Genomic DNA, 19,156 nt, shown 5'->3' on the forward strand with positions numbered 1-19,156 from the left:
ATGCTGTAGTTGAATCTCTACCACATGAACCCCAAACCATCCAGACATATTGTAACTGCATGTGGAAAATCATCATATTTTTATATTCTTATTGGGCATAAATATAAGTATCACACTGCTTTTTTAGAAACACCTTAGAGTTAATATTTTACTGCAAGTGGATCTATAATATTTTCCTCAGCAATGAAAAAGAAAATGCACTAGATTATTACATCATATTTGAAAATGAGAAAAAAAAATAAATGAATTTTTGACTTTTCAAAAAGCAAATTCCAAAAAATAGCCACTGATTTGCTTACAAAGAGCTTAAAATATATCATCAGCCTCTCCTTTGTATTAATCAGCATCTATTGAAACCAGATTGATTTTGAGCCCAGTATTGAGTGTCATGGGGAGATTAAAATAAAATAAGAAACACACCCTTTATGCTTAGAAATTATGTTCTTGTAAACCTAAATTCAATGTATGGAGGAGGGGAGAAATGCACTGTAGAACTTTTTGAGTTAGTTAAGACTGTTATAATTTTTCTTATTTTTTATTTTATTTTATTATGTTTTGTTAGTCACCGTACAATATATCATTAGTTTTTGATGTGGTGATCCACAATCCATTGTTTTGGTATAAACCCAGTGCTCCCTGCAGTACATGCCCTCCTTAATACCCATTACCAGGCTAACATATCCCTCTTCCCCTTTCCTCTCTAAAACCCTCAGGTTGTTTCTCAGAGTCCATAGTCTCTCATGGTTCATCTCTCCATCCAATTTCGCACCCTTCATTTTTCCGTTCGTTCTCCTAATGTCCTCCTCCATGCTATTCTTTATGTTCCACAAATAAGTGAAACCATACGAAAATTGACTTTCTCTGCTTGACTTATTTCACTTAGTATAATCTCCTCCAGTCCCATCCATGTTGATGTAAAAGTTGGGTATTCATCCTTTCTGATGGCTGAGTAATATTCCATTGTCTATATGGACCACATCTTCTTTATCCAATCCTCTGTTGAAGGACATCTTGGCTCTTTCCACAGTTTGGCTATTGCGGACATAGCTGCTATGAACATTGAGGTGCATATGGCCCTTCTTTGCACTACATCTGTGTCTTTGGAGTAAATACCCAGGAGTGAAATTGCTGGCTCATAGGGTAGCTCTATTTTTAAATTTTTGAGGAACCGCCACACTGTTTTCCAAAGTGGCTGTTCCAAATTGCATTCCCACCAATGGTGTAAGAGAGTTCCCCTTTCTCCACAACTTCTCCAACATTTGTCGTTTCTTTCCCTGTCCATTTTTGCCATTCTAACTGATGTAAGGTGGTATCTCAATGTGGTTTTGATTTGAATTTCCCTGATGGCTAATGAGGATGAACATTTTTTCATGTGTCTGTTAGCCATTTGTATGTCTTCTTCAGAGAAGTGTCTTTTCGTATCTTCTGCCCATTTTCTGACTGGATTACTTGTTTTTTGAGTATTGAGTTTGAGAAGTTGTTTATAGATCTTGGATACCAGCCCTTTATCTGTAGTGTCATTTGCAAATATCTTCTCTCATTCTGTGGGTTGCCTCTTCATTTAGTTAATGGTTTCCTTTGCTGTGTAGAAGCTTTTTACCTTGATGAAGTCCCAAAAGTTCATTTTTGCTTTTGTTTCATGAGCTTTTGCAGATGTATCTTGAAAGAAGTTGCATGGCCGACATCAAAGAAGTTACTGCCTATATTGTCCTCTAGGATTTTGATGGATTCCTGTCTCACATTGAGGTCTTTCATCCATTTGGAGTTTATCTTGGTGTAGGGTGTTAGAGAATGGTCGAGTTTCATTCTTCTGCATGTGGCTGTCCACTTTTCCCAGCACCATTTATTGAAGAGACTGTCTTTTTTCCATTGCATGTTTTTTCCTGCTTTGTCAAAGATTATTTGACCATAGAGTTGAGGGTCCATATCTGGGTTATTTATTCTGATCCATTGGTCTATATGTCTGTTTTTGTGCCAGTATCATGCTATCTTGGTGATCACAGCTTTGTAATATAGCTTGAAATCAGGCAACGTGATGCCCCTAGCTTTGTTTTGCTTTTTCAACATGTCCTTGACGATTCGGGGTCTTTTCTGATTCCATACAAATTGTAGGATTGTTTGTTCTAGCACTTTGAAAAATGTCATTGGAATTTTGATCGAATGGCATTGAACGTATAGATTGCTCTGGGTAGCATAAACATTTTAACAATGTTAATTCTTCCGATCCATGAGCATAGAATGTTTTTCCATCTTTTTGTGTCTTCTTCAATCTCGTTCATGAGTGTTCTGTAGTTCCTAGAGTATAGATCCTTTACCTCTTTGGTTAGGTTTATTCCGAGGTATCTTATGGTTTTTGGAGTTATTGTAAATGGAATCGTTTCTGTAATTTCTCTTTCTACAGTTACATTGTAAGTGTGTAAGAAAGCAACTGATTTCTGTGCATTGATTTTGTATCCTGCCACATTAGTGAATTGCTGTATGAGTTCTAGTAATTCGGGGGTGGGGTCTTTTGGTTTGACCACATAAAGTATCATGTCATCTGTGAAAAGAGAGAGTTTCCTTCTTCTTTGCCAATTTGAATACCTTTTATTTCTTTTTGTTGTCTGATTTTGTTTCTGGTTTCTAATTAATTGATCTCTGCTCTAATCTTAATTATTTCTCTTCTAATGCTTGGCTTAGGCATTGTTTGTTGTTTTTTCTCTAGTTCTTTAAGGTGTAGAGTTAGTTGGTGAATTTCGGATTTTTTTATTTTTTTGAGTGAGGCTTGAATGGCTATGTATTTCTCCCTTAGAACTGCCTTTGCAGTATCCCATAGGTTTTAGACCAATGTGTTTTTGTTCTCATTGGTTTCCATGAATTATTTAAGTTCTTTGATTTCCTGGTTGACCCAAACATTCTTGAGCAGAGTGGTCTTTAGCTTCCAAGTGTTTGAATTTCTGCCAATTTTTTTCTTGTGATTGAGTTCAAGTTTTAAAGCACTGTGGTCTGAGAATATGCAGGGAATAATCTCAATATTTTGATATCAGTTGAGACCTGATTTGTGACACAGTATGTGGTCTATTCTGGAGAAAGTTCCATGTGCACTCAAGAAGAATGAGTATTCTGTTGTTTTAGGGTGGAATGTTCTGTATGTATCTATGACGTCCATCTGGTCCAGTGTGTCATTCAAAGCTGTTGTTTCTTTGTTGATTTTCTGCTTAGATGATCTGTCCATTGCTGAGAGTGGAGTATCGAGGTCTCCTCCAATTAAAGTTTTGTTATCAATATGACTCTTTATTTTGGTTAACAGTTGGCTTATGTAAATGGCTGTTCCCATGTTGGGGGCATAGATATTTACAATTGTTAGATCTTTTTGTTGGATAGACCCTTTAAGAATGATATAATATCCTTCTGTCTCTAACTACAGTCTTTAGTTTAAAATCTAATTTGTTTGATATAAGAATTGCTACCCCAACTTTCTTTTGAGGTCCGCTAGCATGGAAGATGGATCTCCATCCCTTCACTTTCAGTCTGGATGTATCTTTAGGTTCAAAATGAGTCTCTTGTAGACAGCATATGGTTGGGTCCTGTCTTTTTATCCAATCCACAATCCTGTGCTGCTTTATGGGAGGCCATTTAGGCCATTCACATTGAGAGTGATTATTGAAAGATAGGAATTTATTGTCATCATGTTGCCTGTGAATTCCTTGTTTTTATAGATTGTCCCTGCAAATTTCTGTTGTATATCATTCTTGGGGTCTTTCTACTTTTATAGAACCCCCCCTTAATATTTCTTGCAGGGCCAGCTTAATGGTCACATATTCTTTCAGTTTCTGACGGTCTTGGAAACTCTGCATCTCTCTATCCATTCTAAATGACAGCCTTGCCAGATAAAGTATTCTTGGCTGCATGTTCTTCTCGTTTAGTACCCTGAATATGACTTGCCAGGCCTTTCTCGTCTGCCAGGTCTCTGTGGATAGGTCTGACGTTGTTCTCATGTTCCTCCCTCTTTATGTAAGGAATCTCTTCCCCCTAACTGCCCTTATGATGGTTTCCTTGGTTCTAAGATTTGCGAGTTTTACTATTACATGCCAGGGTGTTGGTCTGTTTTCCTTGATCTTGGGAGGTGTCCTCTCTGCCTCTAGGACACGAAAGTTTGTTTCATTCCCCAGATTAGGGAAGTTCTTAGCTATGATTTGCTCAAATATATCTTCTATTCTTCTCTCTCTCTGCACCCCCTCTGGGATTCCAATAATTCTGACATTGGAATGCCTCATGATGTCACTTATTTCTCTGATTCTATTTTCATGAATTCTGAGTTGTTTTTCCCTGGTCTCCTCTTTTTCTTTTTTTTTATCTATTAAATGGTCTTCCAGGTCACTAATTCGTTCTTTTGCCTCACTTACCCTAGCTGTTAGATTATCTAGATTAGATTGGATTCATTGATAGCATTTTTAAGTTCTGCCAATTTAACTTTCCTTTCTGCCCGTAGAGACTCTGTGTTGCCATTAATTGATTTCTCCATTCTAGCTATTGTCTTCACAATTGCTAGCCTAAATTTCATCTCTGACATCTTGGTTATATCTGCATCCATTTGTAATTCTGTGGCATAAGTCATAATCTCTGAGTCTTTCCTATTTTGTGGGTTCCTCCTCATCATCATTCTGTTGATGGGTGGTTGAGGGAAGGTAGAGAGTCCAAATTATTGACCAGAACCCAAGCAAGATGCACCTGTTTTCTAGGGACCTTAGGGTTGTTGGCCTTTTGTTTTCCCAACCTGTCTTCTGGGGGAGGGGCCTGCTGCACTGTTACTCAGGCAACCCTGTTTGGGCTGAGTTGCCTTGCCCCCTGTGGCAGGGGATGGGCTCAGTGAAAACCGGTTCTATGGGACTTTTGTGCTTTGGTGGCTTTCCCTGGCAGCTTTCTGCCTCTCTTCTGAGAGTTAGAGAAAAGACCTTTTCCAATCCTCTGCCTCAGAGCAAAGAGATTGCTGTCTGTTCTTGGTGAGCTCTCCAGGCCACAGTCTCTCTGTTTCTGTCTGTGCTGCTATAAACTCCAGCGTCCTGGGTTGTGCGCCCCTCCATAGTGCTCCCAGTCCTGCCTCCAGGTTGGGGCACGTCTCTGCCCTTTGTGCTTCTAAAACAGTCAGTCGACCCCAGTTCGCACGTGGGACCCCGCCAGTCCAGTTTCCGTCTAAAGTCCTTTCCACGCCACTACCGGTTTGTGAGCGAGTCTGTGCCCCATCTCCAGTGCAAGAGGCTATCCCTTACTGGCGGTGTAGGATCCCCACGGCCAGGTTTCCTCCCCCTGCCATTTATCCTCTGATATCTGCCTGCAGAATCATGTCTACCCTCTTCAAACCTCAAAACCAACCACCTGCGATCTTCTGTTTGTAGAGATCCAGATCATCTTACATCTCAGGCTGATTTCATGGGTGCTCAGAGTGGTCTGGTAGATATCCAGCTCAATTCCGGGGACCAGCTGGAATAGGGTTCCCTACTGCTCTGCCATCTTTTCCCCAGATCTTATTATTTTTCTTTTGCTTAACTTCTATCCTTTGAAAAAATAATCTGAAAAATTGCCAGTGATCTCCGAAACACCCAGAACATTTTATTTTATATTGTTTTTATTATTAAATATTCAAAACTTGAAAACTGTAGACTGTAGTATAACAAACACCTGGGTATCCAATATTAATATTGAATTGAAAATATCAATCTCATAGAGTCATATTTGATAACTTAATACATATAAAGTGCTTAGAACAATGCCCAAGTAATACTAAATACTGAATAAATATTAATATGATCAAATCGTCTTCCTTTGGTGTATTTTCTTTTGATATTTTTAAGAAGAAATAAATTAGAAAAAAGAGTCCTCTTGCACTGTTGGTGGGAATGCAAACAAGTGCACCCATCGTGGAAAACAATATGGAGTTAAAAATAGAACTACCCTATGATTCAGTAATTTCACTACTGGGTTTTACCCAAAAAATACAAAAACACTAATTAAAAAAGATAAATGCACCACTATGTTTATTGCAACATTATTTATAATAGCTAAACTTTGGAAGCAGCCCATCAATAGACGAATGTATATATAGAGAGAATAGAATATTCCTCAGCTATAAAAAAGAAAGAAATCTTGCCAATTGCAAAACCATGGATGGATCTGGTGAGTATAATGCTAAGCAAAATAAGTCAATCAGAAAAAGACAAATACCATATGATCTCACTCATATGTGGAATTTAAGAAACAAAACAAATGACTTAAGGGAAAAAAAAGAAAGAGAGGGAGGCAAACCAAGAAACAGATTCTTAACTACAGAGAATAAACATGGTTACCAAAAGGAAGGTGGGGGGAGATAGGTGAAATAAGGTATAGGGTTTAAAAAGTACACTTATCATGATAAAAAATATTAAAATTTAAAAAATTAAATTACATTACCACTGTAAGTTGTCATTCCCACTGTAAGCATCCATGTTTTTATAAGTTACCACATATGCACTTGTATTTTCATGAATAATACAAAATACTTTGAAGTTTTAAACATAAAAGGCCCAACACTGCAATATAATTCTGTATTTTTTAGAAATTATCATCATAGGTATACCTGGGTGGCTCAGTAAGTTTAGCATTTGACTCCTGGATTCAGCTCAGATCCTGATCTCACACTAGTGAGATTGAGCCCCACATCCTCAGGCTCTGTGCTCAGCGGGAGTCTGCTTGGATATTCTCTCCCTCTGCCCCTTCCCCCACTTGTGTGTGCACAGGCTCTCTCTCTCTCTCTAATAAATAAATAAATATTTTTAAAAATTGTCATCATGGTTTTGCTATCTACACAAGATAAGATGGAGAGATATAAAGATAGTTTTATTTGTTTCAGAGGTACAGATCTGTTGAATCACAGATCTGTACCTCTGAAACAAGTAATGCAATATATGTTAAGGAAAAAAAAAGAAGATAGCAGGAGGGGAAGAATGAAGGGGAGTAAATCAGAGGGGGAGATGGACCATGAGAGACGATGGAGTCTGAAAAACAAACTGAGGGTTCTAGAGGGGAGGGGGGCGGGGGGATGAGTTAGCCTGGTGATGGGTATTAAAGAGGGCATGTTCTGCATGGAGCACTGGCTGTTATGCACAAACGATGAATCATAGAACACTACATCAAAAACTAATGACGTAATGTATGGTGATTAACATAACAATAAAAAATTTAAAAAACAAGAAAAAAAGGGTAGTTTTATTATTTTATGAACTGTATAGGTTTCCATCTTATGCATTGGTTTGCTATTGGTTAACAGTATTAGTATTGGGCGCCTGGGTGGCTCAGATGGTTAAGCGTCTGCCTTCGGCTCGGGTCGTGATCCCAGGGTCCTGGGATCGAGTCCCGCATCGGGCTCCCTGCTCCTTGGGAGCCTGCTTCTCCCTCTGCTTCTCTCTCTCTCATGAATAAATAAATAAATCTTTAAAAAAAAAAAAAACAGTATTAGTATTATTGTGGTGTATCTTCATATTTTGTCAGTCTATCTTCATTAACGTATATCTGGATTGTATTTCTATGAGTTTTTAATAAATTATTTAATAATTTTATTAGTCATGATTACTACATAATTGAACTCATTTCTTCTAAATCCTTTCCTGTCATCTGTTGAATTGCTCAAATTTTAATGATGTATTTTATATATTTCCTCCTCCTCTAGTTGTTTGGAATTTATATTTTATATTTATAGTATTTTAGTAGTTTCCTTTACATTTTAACATTTGTACTTAACCTAAAATTATTATAATTAGTGTCTATATCGTCTTTCCTACAAAGAGAATACTTTCATTCAGATATTTACTATTTCTATATTATTGCTGTCTAACATTTTAGGTGCCCATTGTTTTTAAATTCTCCAGTAGTCATTATTACTATTGATTGATTATTACTTTTCATTTAGAATGACCCTTTACTTGTTCAAATTTACCAACACAGTTTACCAATTTCTTTACCATTGTTCCTGCATCCCAACCCTTCATTTCTTTCATACCGATGTATACTCTGTAGTAGTAAGCTCTGAAATCTTGTAGATCTGAAAATTTCTTTATTTCAATCTTATTCTTAAATGGCACTTTAAATTAGTTTATACTTTTAAGTCCAGAGTTATGTTCTGTCAGAACTTTGAAGACTTTGTTTCATTTGCTTCTGAGATTTATTGTTGCTAATGAGAAGTCTTATGTAAGTCTTATAATTCCATTGTAGATAATTAATCTTTTCTCTCTGGTAGAAATTAAGATTTTCTCTTTGTCTTTGATACTTCTTGTTTTTAGCATTTGATGAGTCTAAATGTAGGCTTGTTATTTTGCATTTTTTCTGTACCTAGTATATTCCTTAAGACTAAGCAGTTTTTTCTTTCCTCAATTCTGGAAAATCGTCAGCCAATTATTTTTGGAAATTTTTCTCTTTCTCATCTTCTTTTGTTTGTTTGTTTTGCAGAGTCTTATTTATTTGCTACTTTATCAATTAGAAAATTTTCCTCTTCATGTCTTCCCAGTAGGCGAGTACAGAGTCCAGACACCTAGGGAACACACATCAGTCAGGGTAGGGACATGGTGATGCTACACCAAATGCGGAAGAATTTCCAAGTGGTAAGATCAGTAGCTTGAACTTACCATGGGAGGCCTGAATTTGCTGATATAGGGAGTTCACTACACACCCAAGAGTTGATCTTATTCTGTATAGAAGCCATAATCAGGGCCCAATAGGCAAACAAGTTTCCCATGCAGAATCTAAGGACAAAAAGTAAGATGTTGAGTAGGCACCAAAAAAAGGTAGGCCATGATTGTTGAATAGAATGCAGGTGGTGATGTTTTTCTGGGATACCACCATCCCCAGCTGAGATTAAGGTCCAGGTTTACAGTACCAAATTTTTTGCCTCCACTCTGTTACATGTTGGGGCAAATCCAAAAAGGATAGTGGGTATATTACAATGCTCCATAAGGCAGTAAGGATATTGTCAATTTTTATTAGAGGTGCTGGGGTTGTATCCCTTCATTGTTTTTGGTGGAGTGGGGTGAAGAAATGGGGTGATGGTTAGGTTCTGTTCCATACCTATTTCCCACAGGGTGAAAACCTAATACACTGTGGAGTTGTTTGCCATTTCCAGGGCCATCTAATTATATGTTCCCTGTAGACAGATCTTTTGGCAAGGACAATAAAATGTTATCTTGTGTCCCTATCTGCAGTAAAGCATGTTCTTCCTGTATGTTGTCTACTTGTATTCTAAGGGTGACATCAGGGACCTAAGTGAATAGAGAGTAGGCACTTGGAAGGTTGGAACGTATGTGTTCATTTAATGTCCATATAGTTGTTGACAGGCAGCCTGTCCAAAAGGCCAGCGAATGGTTTCTTGTCACAGTTATTTTTTCAATTTTTTATTTAAATTCTTTTGCATTACTTAAGTCTTTCCAAGGCATGAGCTGGTACAACACAATCTTTTTTTTGTTTGTTTATGTTATGTTAGTCACCATACATTACATCATTAGTTTTTGATGTAGTGTTCCATGATTCATTGTTTGCATATAACACCCAGTGCTCCATGCAGAACATGCCCTCTTTAATACCCATCACCAGGCTAACCCATCCTCCCACTCCCTGGTACAACACAATCTTCTCCTCTCAGATACAAATAGCCTAGCATTCAAACAGCATGCACAATACCTTGGTAGCAGCAGTGCACTGTGCCTGCTCCCACCGAAGCCCTGTTCAGTTGTGTATATTTGGAGCATCTGCAGGAGTGTGAATAGTATTGAGAAGAGGAGGCAGGAGGAAACAGCTTGAGCTCCTAGCTGGGAGGAGGTCAGCCAACGTTGTGCAGGGCAAGCCTGAGCATGTCATTGGTGCAAACCCAAGCATTGTTGATGTTCTTTAATAGGAACATCTAGTGGAACCCCATGATGGGGTTTTCAGCACCTTTGAGCTGATCCACAACCATGCTGATGACACAGCTATCTGGCATGGGATGATGGTCCTGAACTGTAATGCTGTGCTGGATTTTCTGGAATGGAAGCCTGGACTGCTGTCCTTCCCACTTAAAGCTAATGTGTCAATATAAAGTAGTTGGGTTCTGTCCTTATCAAATAACTGGTAGTAATATTGAATAAGGTTGTATTCGATCTGTTTCCAAGTTGGTTTGTCTCTCACTCTGGAGCATCACCGGGCCTCGTTGAGACCTGAAGGGCTGACACTATGTCTTTCTTATCTCTTTAATTCCCTCCTTCTGGAAATCTGATTAGATATTACTTGATTGTATCTTCTATATTATCCTCCACATTGCTTGGATTTCTCTTTCATATCTTCCATTTCTTTAATGCTGTATGCTGCAATCCAACTAAATTCCTCAGATTATATTCTATTTCACCAAGTCCTTTTTAATTTATGTTTTTCTTTCCCTTAAATTCTTTATTCAAATGCCTGCGTTTTTATTTCAATAATTTCTAATTGATTATTTGTCATTTTTGCTATGGTGTTCTGATCTTGCCTTTATGGTATCTATTATTTCCTTCAACTCTTGATTATCTTAAAAATACTTTAAATACTCTTTCAATTTTTCTATTATCTATATAGTTCACAATGTGTTACTTCTTATTTTATTTGCTTACTCTCTCATGCTGGTTTGCTTCCTTTTGTGGTATGCAATTTTGACCATAATCTCATCTTCAGAATAACTGTTTCTTTTTAAAAAATATTTTATTTATTTATTTGACAGAGAGAGAGAGAGTATAAGCAGGGGGAGCAGCAGAAGAGTGGGAGAAGCAGACTCCTTGCTGAGCGGGGAGCCCTACGTAGGGCTTGATCCCAGGACTCCTCATGACCTAAGTCGGAGGCAGACACTTAACAAACTGAGCCACCACCAGGTGCCCCAGAGAGTAACTGATTCTTGAGGCATTCTTCTATGCCATGGATTGTGCAGACTTACTTTAAGCAGTTTCATATTTACTTATGCATGCCATCCTTTATGCTTAGAACCCATCCCTTCACAGACCTTTACATCTACTTGTGTGATTTTTAGTCATCCTTCATCTTTCAGTTTAAAATCTCTTCCTCAAAGAAACCTTCCTGGATTCTCAGATTAGCTTTGTTCCCACTCTTATACACTTTAATAGTAGGTGGCACTTTTAATCTATGGAATATTTTATAATCTGAGTTTATAGACCAGTGGTGATTAATATAAATAATATCTAATAAAGAGTTTTATTCTTTATTCCCTCCACAATTTAGGGGAGGAGATGAATCCATATATTCTGTCCAAAACAACTCTAATTAAACTCTGCGATCCTCTCACATCTACTACCTATAAATTCTTAGAATTTTATTGGTTTTTAAACCAACAGAATTTATTTTATAATCATGCAATTCTACTTAAACGTGTTGGTCCCATTATCTCTTTTCCCCATAATATGGGCAATTCTGTAGTCAGCATGCTACCAACATATAATTTACTGAATAGTATACAATCCATTGTGAGTGTGGAGAGTTTGGTTCTTAATCGATTCTGATTGCTTTTCTCTTGATACAATATATTTAATGTTTTTTTTTTCTTTACTTATATCTGGAGAAGGAATATTTATGAACACCCACATTTGATAATATGTGTCTCATATATTTTTAAATTTTTAAAAATTAATACTTTTATTCCCAAATAGAGGGTCAGCTCCATGAGGGTAAAGAATGTTGCCTATTTTTGTTCACCATTACATCTCCAGTTCAAGCACTATTTTTTAAATTTTATTTTATTTTATTTATTTATTTTTTTTAAAGATTTTTTATTTATTTATTTCAGAGAGAGAGAGAATGAGAGATAGAAAGCATGAGAGGGAAGAGGGTCAGAGGGAGAAGCAGACTCCCTGCTGAGCAGAGAGCCCGATGTGGGACTCGATCCCGGGACTCCAGGATTATGACCTGAGCCGAAGGCAGTCGCTTAACCAACTGAGCCACCCAGGCGCCCTAAATTTTATTTTATTATGTTATGTTAATCACCATACATTACATCGTTAGTTTTTGATGTAGTGTTCCATGATTCATTGTTTGTGTATAACATCCAGTGCTCCATTCAATACTATATTTTATACATGGATTGTGCTAAATAAATATTTGTTGGATAAATGAATGGTGAGCAAAAATCAATGAAATCACCACAATTCAGCAGCAATCCTGACAGGTAAAGTATTAAGAGGAGGTTTATAAAGTGGGGTGTGGAAGTTCAGAAAGGGACAGAGAAGAAAAGTAATTGTGAACTTGGATGAATAAAGGATCAGAAAAATAAATCATAGCATATAAGCTTTTGTCTCTGAGTTGAAGAGCTTGTAGTTTCCTTCACTCTTTATCATTTATTACCTAAATCAAGATGCAATATTCTGTATGAATAAAAACAGCCAGCCTTTGAAGTATACATATTACACCTCTTGTACTCTTTAGGAGATGATTCTTGAAATGCGACTTGCATCATTTTTCAATGAGTTGTAGCTCCTAACTCATTCACAATCTTACGTTCAGTGAAGCAGAGTGTTCCTCAGAACTGGAAAAAGCATCCTTTGGTTCTTTTGATTAAACATCACCCTTACCCTCTCTTACTTGTTATTTCCCAGAATGAGATGGATTCAATATAGTCTTATGCCATTCATTTGTATTAACCAAACTATTAATTAAAAATCTCAAATATATTTAATATTACCAAAAGAATTCAGCTTTTTCTTGTATAATTTATTCGTTTTCCTTTTTTAGGTTCAGAATCTTATTTTCCATTTTTTTTTCAGTCTTAGATCTTATGTTTTATATTTGTTTTTTAAAATAGTGAGGTTTAATTTTCCCCTGTCTTGGTGTACTGAATTTGTCTTATAGTTTTCTTGAGTACATTTTTTAAACCATAAAGCAATTGATGTGAATTTAAGTGTAAATTTATTAACACTGGATTACCATCATTAAAGTATAGGTACATGTTTGCTTGATGTTCTATGAGCTATCTTGCTTTCAAATGGAGTTTTATCCTTATGTATTGCTTTCTTTTTTTTAAATAATTTTTATTATTATGTTAATCACCATACATTACATCATTAGTTTTTGATGTAGTGTTCCATGATTCATTGTTTGTGCATAACACCCAGTGCTCCACGCAGAATGTGCCCTCTTTAATACCCATCATCAGGCTAACCCATTCCCCCAACCCCCCTCCCCTCTAGAACCCTCAGTTTGTTTTTCAGAGTCCATGGTCTCTAATGGTTCGTCTCCCCCTCCGACTTCTAACAGCACTGATAGAGCAAGAGAAATTTGTGTTCATTTTCTTTGGCTCTTTGCTAACTGGATCTTTCAAACTCTTTTTCCTTTGATCAATGTGATTAGTTTAAAAGTAAATCTATCTAACATCTCTCTCTCTCTCTCTCTCTCTATCATCTACTTATCTATCATTTTCATGCATCTATAAATATATATGCATATTTATATAATAATAATGTCATATATAAAGACTTATAGTTAATGGTTCTGCAAACATTCAGGATTTATGTAAAATTCTGAATCTATATTTCATTGAACTGCATAGAGGTTTTTGAGTGTTGGTCATTAGGTTTAGTTCTTTTTTAATCTTGCCACTTACTTTCTGTGTGTGGTTGAGACAGAAGTTCTTTCATTGATTGTTTCTCATTTTCTTTGCTGATGGCCCTCATCAGACAGACAGGCTCCAAGGTAATTAGCAGAGCTTTCTTCTTGGCTGCTCATTTCCTTAAACTCTCTGCAAGCAGGAAACTTATGAACACTTTGCAAAACTCAACTATATACAGGATAATAATATAATAATAATAAACATTCTATAGAGATTTGAATATATTTGAGACATAATACACCAATCTATACATGCATAACTGGTAAAGGGACAATCACCATAAAGGCAGTTGGGAGGGGCGTCTGGGTGGCTCAGATGGTTAAGCATCTGCCTTTGGCTCAGGTCATGATCTCAGGGTCCTGGGATCGAGCCCTGCATTGGGCTCCCTGCTTGGCAAGGAGCTTGTTTCTCCCTCTCCCTCCACTGTTCCCTCTGCTTGTGCTCTCTCACTCTCTCTGTCAAATAAATAAATAAAATCTTAAAAAAAAGGCAGTTGGGAAAATAATCATGATGCCATTGAATGGAGTTACCAAAGACTCTTCCACCCAACAAAATTCAGAAAATTATGTACTTTATAAGCTACTGAGCCAAAAACCTATTTGAACTGACCCTATCTTATATTCTGGCTCTGTTATTAATAGCTAAATGTTTTAGGCCTAGGAACTTCCTCATCTGCACCATCTGCACCTCTAGGATAATAATAATAATAATGCACCATGGGGCATTTAAAAGTACTACATGAAAATGGGATACAAAAGAGTATTTAAGAGTATCACATGAAATTATGAAGTGAATGCACACAAATTGCTTAGCATGGCAACTTGAATACACAGTAAGTGCCTAAAAAGTATGAGCCATTATTTTCCTGTTGCTTCTGCTGCTGTGTGGTAATTGTTATTTTTATTGTCATAGTGAAAGTTCCCATATGAGAAGTATAGAACATTTATGATATAGGTACAATGACTTAATTTCCTTACTCATGGTCTACTTTGATTGTATTTATGAAGAAAACTAAGAATATTAGAAAGTCCTTTGCAAAAAGGCTCGTTAGGTGTAGAATACAATGCCAACTCATTTTATATCTACCTTTAGGCTCAAAATCAGATAGTTAGGATTCAGTAGTCTTACAGATTTCTCATAGATTTGCAATTTACTTTGACCTGGAAAAACAACCAATGCCATCCTTAAGATTTTAATGTTACAGATTCACACTTTGATGTATTTTCCCTGATTTGCAATTTGACATGAAGAGACTGTTTGGATCTTAATTTATTCCTACATCTGATTAACCAATTCTGAGTTCAGGTGGTATTGATGATAGGGTTTTGAAAAACTTTATCTGCTTAAGAATATTATGTATTATGTATTTCTCTACTAATACTGTATTTAATTATCTGAACAATATTTCCAGGATCAAAATTCCACCAAAACAATTTTTACTCAGTACAGACCCAAGATAACATGCTTGTTAGATCTTCTTTCTTACTACTTAAGTTAAATTTTGAGTTTGTATCTAAAATATTTGAAATATTTTTTTTTAATTAGGGGTGCCTGGATGGTTCAGTTGGTTAAGCATCTGATCCTTGGTTCCCGCTCAGGTCACTATCTCAAGGTCATGAGATGAGTCCTGTGTCAGACTCCTCACTCAGTGGGGAGTCTGCTTGAGATTTTTTCTCCTGCTCTCTCTCCCTCTACTCCTCACCCCACTCTTGTACACACAGTCTCCCTCTCTAAAATAAATAAATAAAAACCTTTGAAATATGTGTGTGTGTGTGTATATATATATCCAGAAAGGGATTGTATTTATGATTTGAGGAAATAGGTTTTTATTACCACTTTTCAAAGAGTTTTTCAATGTACTTTTATTTATACAATATTATCAATGCAAAACTTTCCTTTTTTGGGGCACTTGGGTGGCTCAGGCAGTTAAGCATCTGCCTTTGGCTTAGGTCATCAGGCTCCTGGTATCATGTCCTGCATTGGGCTCCTTGCTCGGCGGGGAGCCTGCTTCTCCCTCTACTTGCCTCTTTCCCTGCTTGTGCTCTCTGTGTCCCTCTGTCAAATAAATAAATAAAATCTTAAAAAAAAACTTTCCTTTTTTAAGGAAGTTTTTCTTCCCTTCAAGGTATCTCTCTCGTATTTTCAATCTTATATGCTATATGGAACAACAATACTAATTATATACAACCAGAGCCAATGATGAAAATCTTCTGAAATTAGATAATCAAGGTCTTTTATTCAAAACCTGCACATAGTTCTAGATTTGCCCTTCAGCTCTGTAGCAATGGGGCCCTTTTTTGGATGAAGTAGTTATCAGAAAGTCCCTAAATAACTTTCTATCATTATGTCTAAAGAAGCATTTTATTAAGATGGGGTAACTTTATGAACTTACATAGTAAGGTGAAAAGCCCCCATAAATTCTGTAACATTAGTACAGACAGAAATTACAATACTTCAGTTACTATCAGGAAGCAATTGGAAAACATAAATTAATGTCCCTGACAATCTTGTTATGGGGAAAGACAGTTTTCATTTGAAGTACTTGCTGACAAGGCTGCAACTTTATTAATACAAAACATGCCATTTAGCCTTAGGACCTACATTTTGGCAGCTGAACAAAATGTAAGAGTTTACAACTGCCTTTCACTGTTGTATTGAGGTAGTCCTAAAACACATCTCAAGCTTCTAGTAAGTGCACAAAATGTTATACTAGATAGAATATGTGAGGGCTACCAAAGAAATTGCAGGTATGACCCTTGCAGTCAAGTTGAGGAAGAAAGATGCAGTTCCAAAAAGAAAAAAAAAATGAAGAAAACTAACTAGCAGTTTTCCAAGTGTAATACAAATAGAAACTAAATACAGACTGTCTTTGTATAAGAACATATGTGTTAATTGTGCAGTAATAAGGTTAGACATTTGTGTGATTTTTTGGGTATAAAATTCTGTGTCTATTTTACTTTAGCTTTTCTGATTTATATAGCATATAACACAGGAAATCCACGATGAATCAGAAAAGAGGGTAAATAAGTCATCTTGACATCAATTCATACCACTTGTGCTCTGGAGCATCTTTCATTTTAGTCATCCTTTTTCCAAGCCCAAGGCCAAACTTACTTCTCTACGTGCAGGTAGTTCCCCTAGTTTCTCTCTAAAAGCTGGATAATGAACAGATTTATTAATTTTGCCTCTGTTTTTCATATTCATTCTATTCCTTCAAAAGCCTTCTCCTTTAATTAGATTTGAAACTATGGGAAAGTGTTTTCTGAACCTGGCTTTTCAGGGTGAAAGGCACAATTCAAGAACTGTTGAGAAATAACCAGGATCTCATTTTTCTATATTATATAAAACAAGGTTCTCTTAAGACAGAGGCATCTTTTTTTTTTTAAATTTTTTCCTTCATTTATTTTTGCAATATTAAAATGACAAAAGAATCTTTTTTTAGACAGAAAGTTGGAACATTCTACAAACGAAGTAGCCAGTGACATTTCATTCCCTTGCTCCTCAGCATAAGCACAGAACTACCTGTGAGAAGCAGCTCAGCATATTTACTATCTACCTTGTTTATACAACCGATGCCCCCCACACTTCAATGGAACTGCCCCTCCCAATCACACTTGCCTCAGTCCCAGCATGGCACGCTCCCTCAACCAGAAGACAGGCCAAAACCCCTGTTCACATTGTGACTCTCAATGCAGGTCTGCAGAGCCTTGGTTCCAGCAGCAGTGGCTAAAGTTCTCATTTCACAATCTGAGGAGAGCACACTTAACTTAAAATGTGCCACACTTAGGCCAGGGACCAAACACTGCCCACAAGTGAAGAGAGCCTTTGTAGATGACTGGCCTGAAGGATAAAGCAGCCAGGAGAAAATAGTAGAGCACATGTAGAATATAGTGGAGACACTCTTGTAAGAGCCAGGCCCTAGGAAACAGGGAAAACTACATGGCAGGACACTATAGGACTTCTTCATCATAACGCCATCACACTCAAGAACAGGAGACATAGCTGACATTCCTAATACAGAAAATCAGGCACAGAGACTTACACAAAATTAAAAGACATAGAAATGTATCCCAAATGAAAGAACAGGACAAGTCCACGGCCAGAGATCTAAGCAAAACAGAAGTAACATGACTAATAAGAGAATTTAAAGCAATGATCATAAGGATACTTAAATGAACTTGAGAAAAGAATGGAACACATGAGTGAGACCCTATTTTAAAGGATAACATAGATATAAAGCAGAGATAAAGGGCTGAATAAACAAAATGAGAAACATGCTTGATAGAATGAACAGTAGGCCAGAGGAAGCAGAGAAATGAATTAATGACCTGGAAGACACAGTAATGGAAAGCTATCAAGTTGAACAAAAGAGCAGAAAAACCATGCAAAATGAGAATAAACTTATGGAACACAGTAACTCCATCAAATGTGATAAATTTCATATTATATAAGTCCCCAGAAAAGAAAGAAAAGAGGAGAGAAAATTCATTTGAAGAAATAATAGATGAAAACATCCCTCATCTGGGGAAAGAAAAAGATATCTAGCTTCAGAAGCCATAGAGAACTAGCATCAAAATCAACAAAAGCAGATATGAGCCAAGATATTGTAATTAAGTTGGGAAAATATAGAGATAAAGAAAAACATTTAAAAGCAGCAAGACAAAAAAAAAAAAGACAGTAACTTACAAGAGAAAACCAATAAAGCAGCAGGTTTTTCAGCAGAAACATTCTAAGCCAGAAGGGAGTGTCATGATCTATTCAAATCCTGAATGGAAAAAAATCTGCAGCCAAGAATATTCTAAACAGGAGGGTTATCAATCAGAATAGAAGGAGAGATAAGGAATTTGTCAGACAAACAGAAAAATAAAGGTGTTTATGGTCATTAAACCAACCCTGTCAGAAATATTAAAAAAGACAGTTTGAGTGGGAAAGAGAGACCAAAAGTGACAGTATAAACTTAGGAAACAAACAAAAAAAAAAGCAGTAAAAATGAATATATCTATAAAAAGTCAGAGAAGAAACACAAAAAAGGGATGTAAACTATAATAACATACCTAAAACATGGGGAGAAGAGGAGTAAAAAATGGGTTCAAACTTAGACCTTCAACTTCTTATAGACTGCTATATGCAGAAGAGGTTATATACAAAATTAAGAGTAACTATATATCAAAAACCACTAATAAATATGCAAAGTTAAAGAGGAAAAATCCAAATATATCACTAAAGAAAAATAGCAAACCATGAAAGAGATCAGAGAAAATCTTCAGAAAGAACCACAAAAGAAATAATGAAATTACAATAAATACATATTTCTCAATAATGACTTTGAATGTAAATGGGCTAAACACTCTAATCAAAACACACAGGGTGACAGAATGGATTTAAAAAAAAAATAACCATCTATATGTGGCCTACAAGAGACTCATTTTAGACCTAAAGACACCTGTAGATTGAAAGTGAGGAGGCAAAGAAGCATGTATCATGCTAAGGATGTCAAAGAAAACCAGAGTAGCAATATTTGTATTGGACAAAACTGGC

The 19,156-nt window shown here is 36.4% G+C and overlaps 1 pseudogene; it reads right to left on the reverse strand.

The window, feature by feature from the left end:
- Nucleotides 1–9,820: 9,820 nt before the first annotated feature.
- Nucleotides 9,821–17,250, reverse strand: LOC113930508 (annotated as a pseudogene).
- Nucleotides 17,251–19,156: the final 1,906 nt, after the last annotated feature.

The sequence above is a fragment of the Zalophus californianus genome, chromosome X, assembly GCF_009762305.2.
Source record: "Zalophus californianus isolate mZalCal1 chromosome X, mZalCal1.pri.v2, whole genome shotgun sequence".
Lineage (NCBI taxonomy): Eukaryota > Metazoa > Chordata > Mammalia > Carnivora > Otariidae > Zalophus > Zalophus californianus.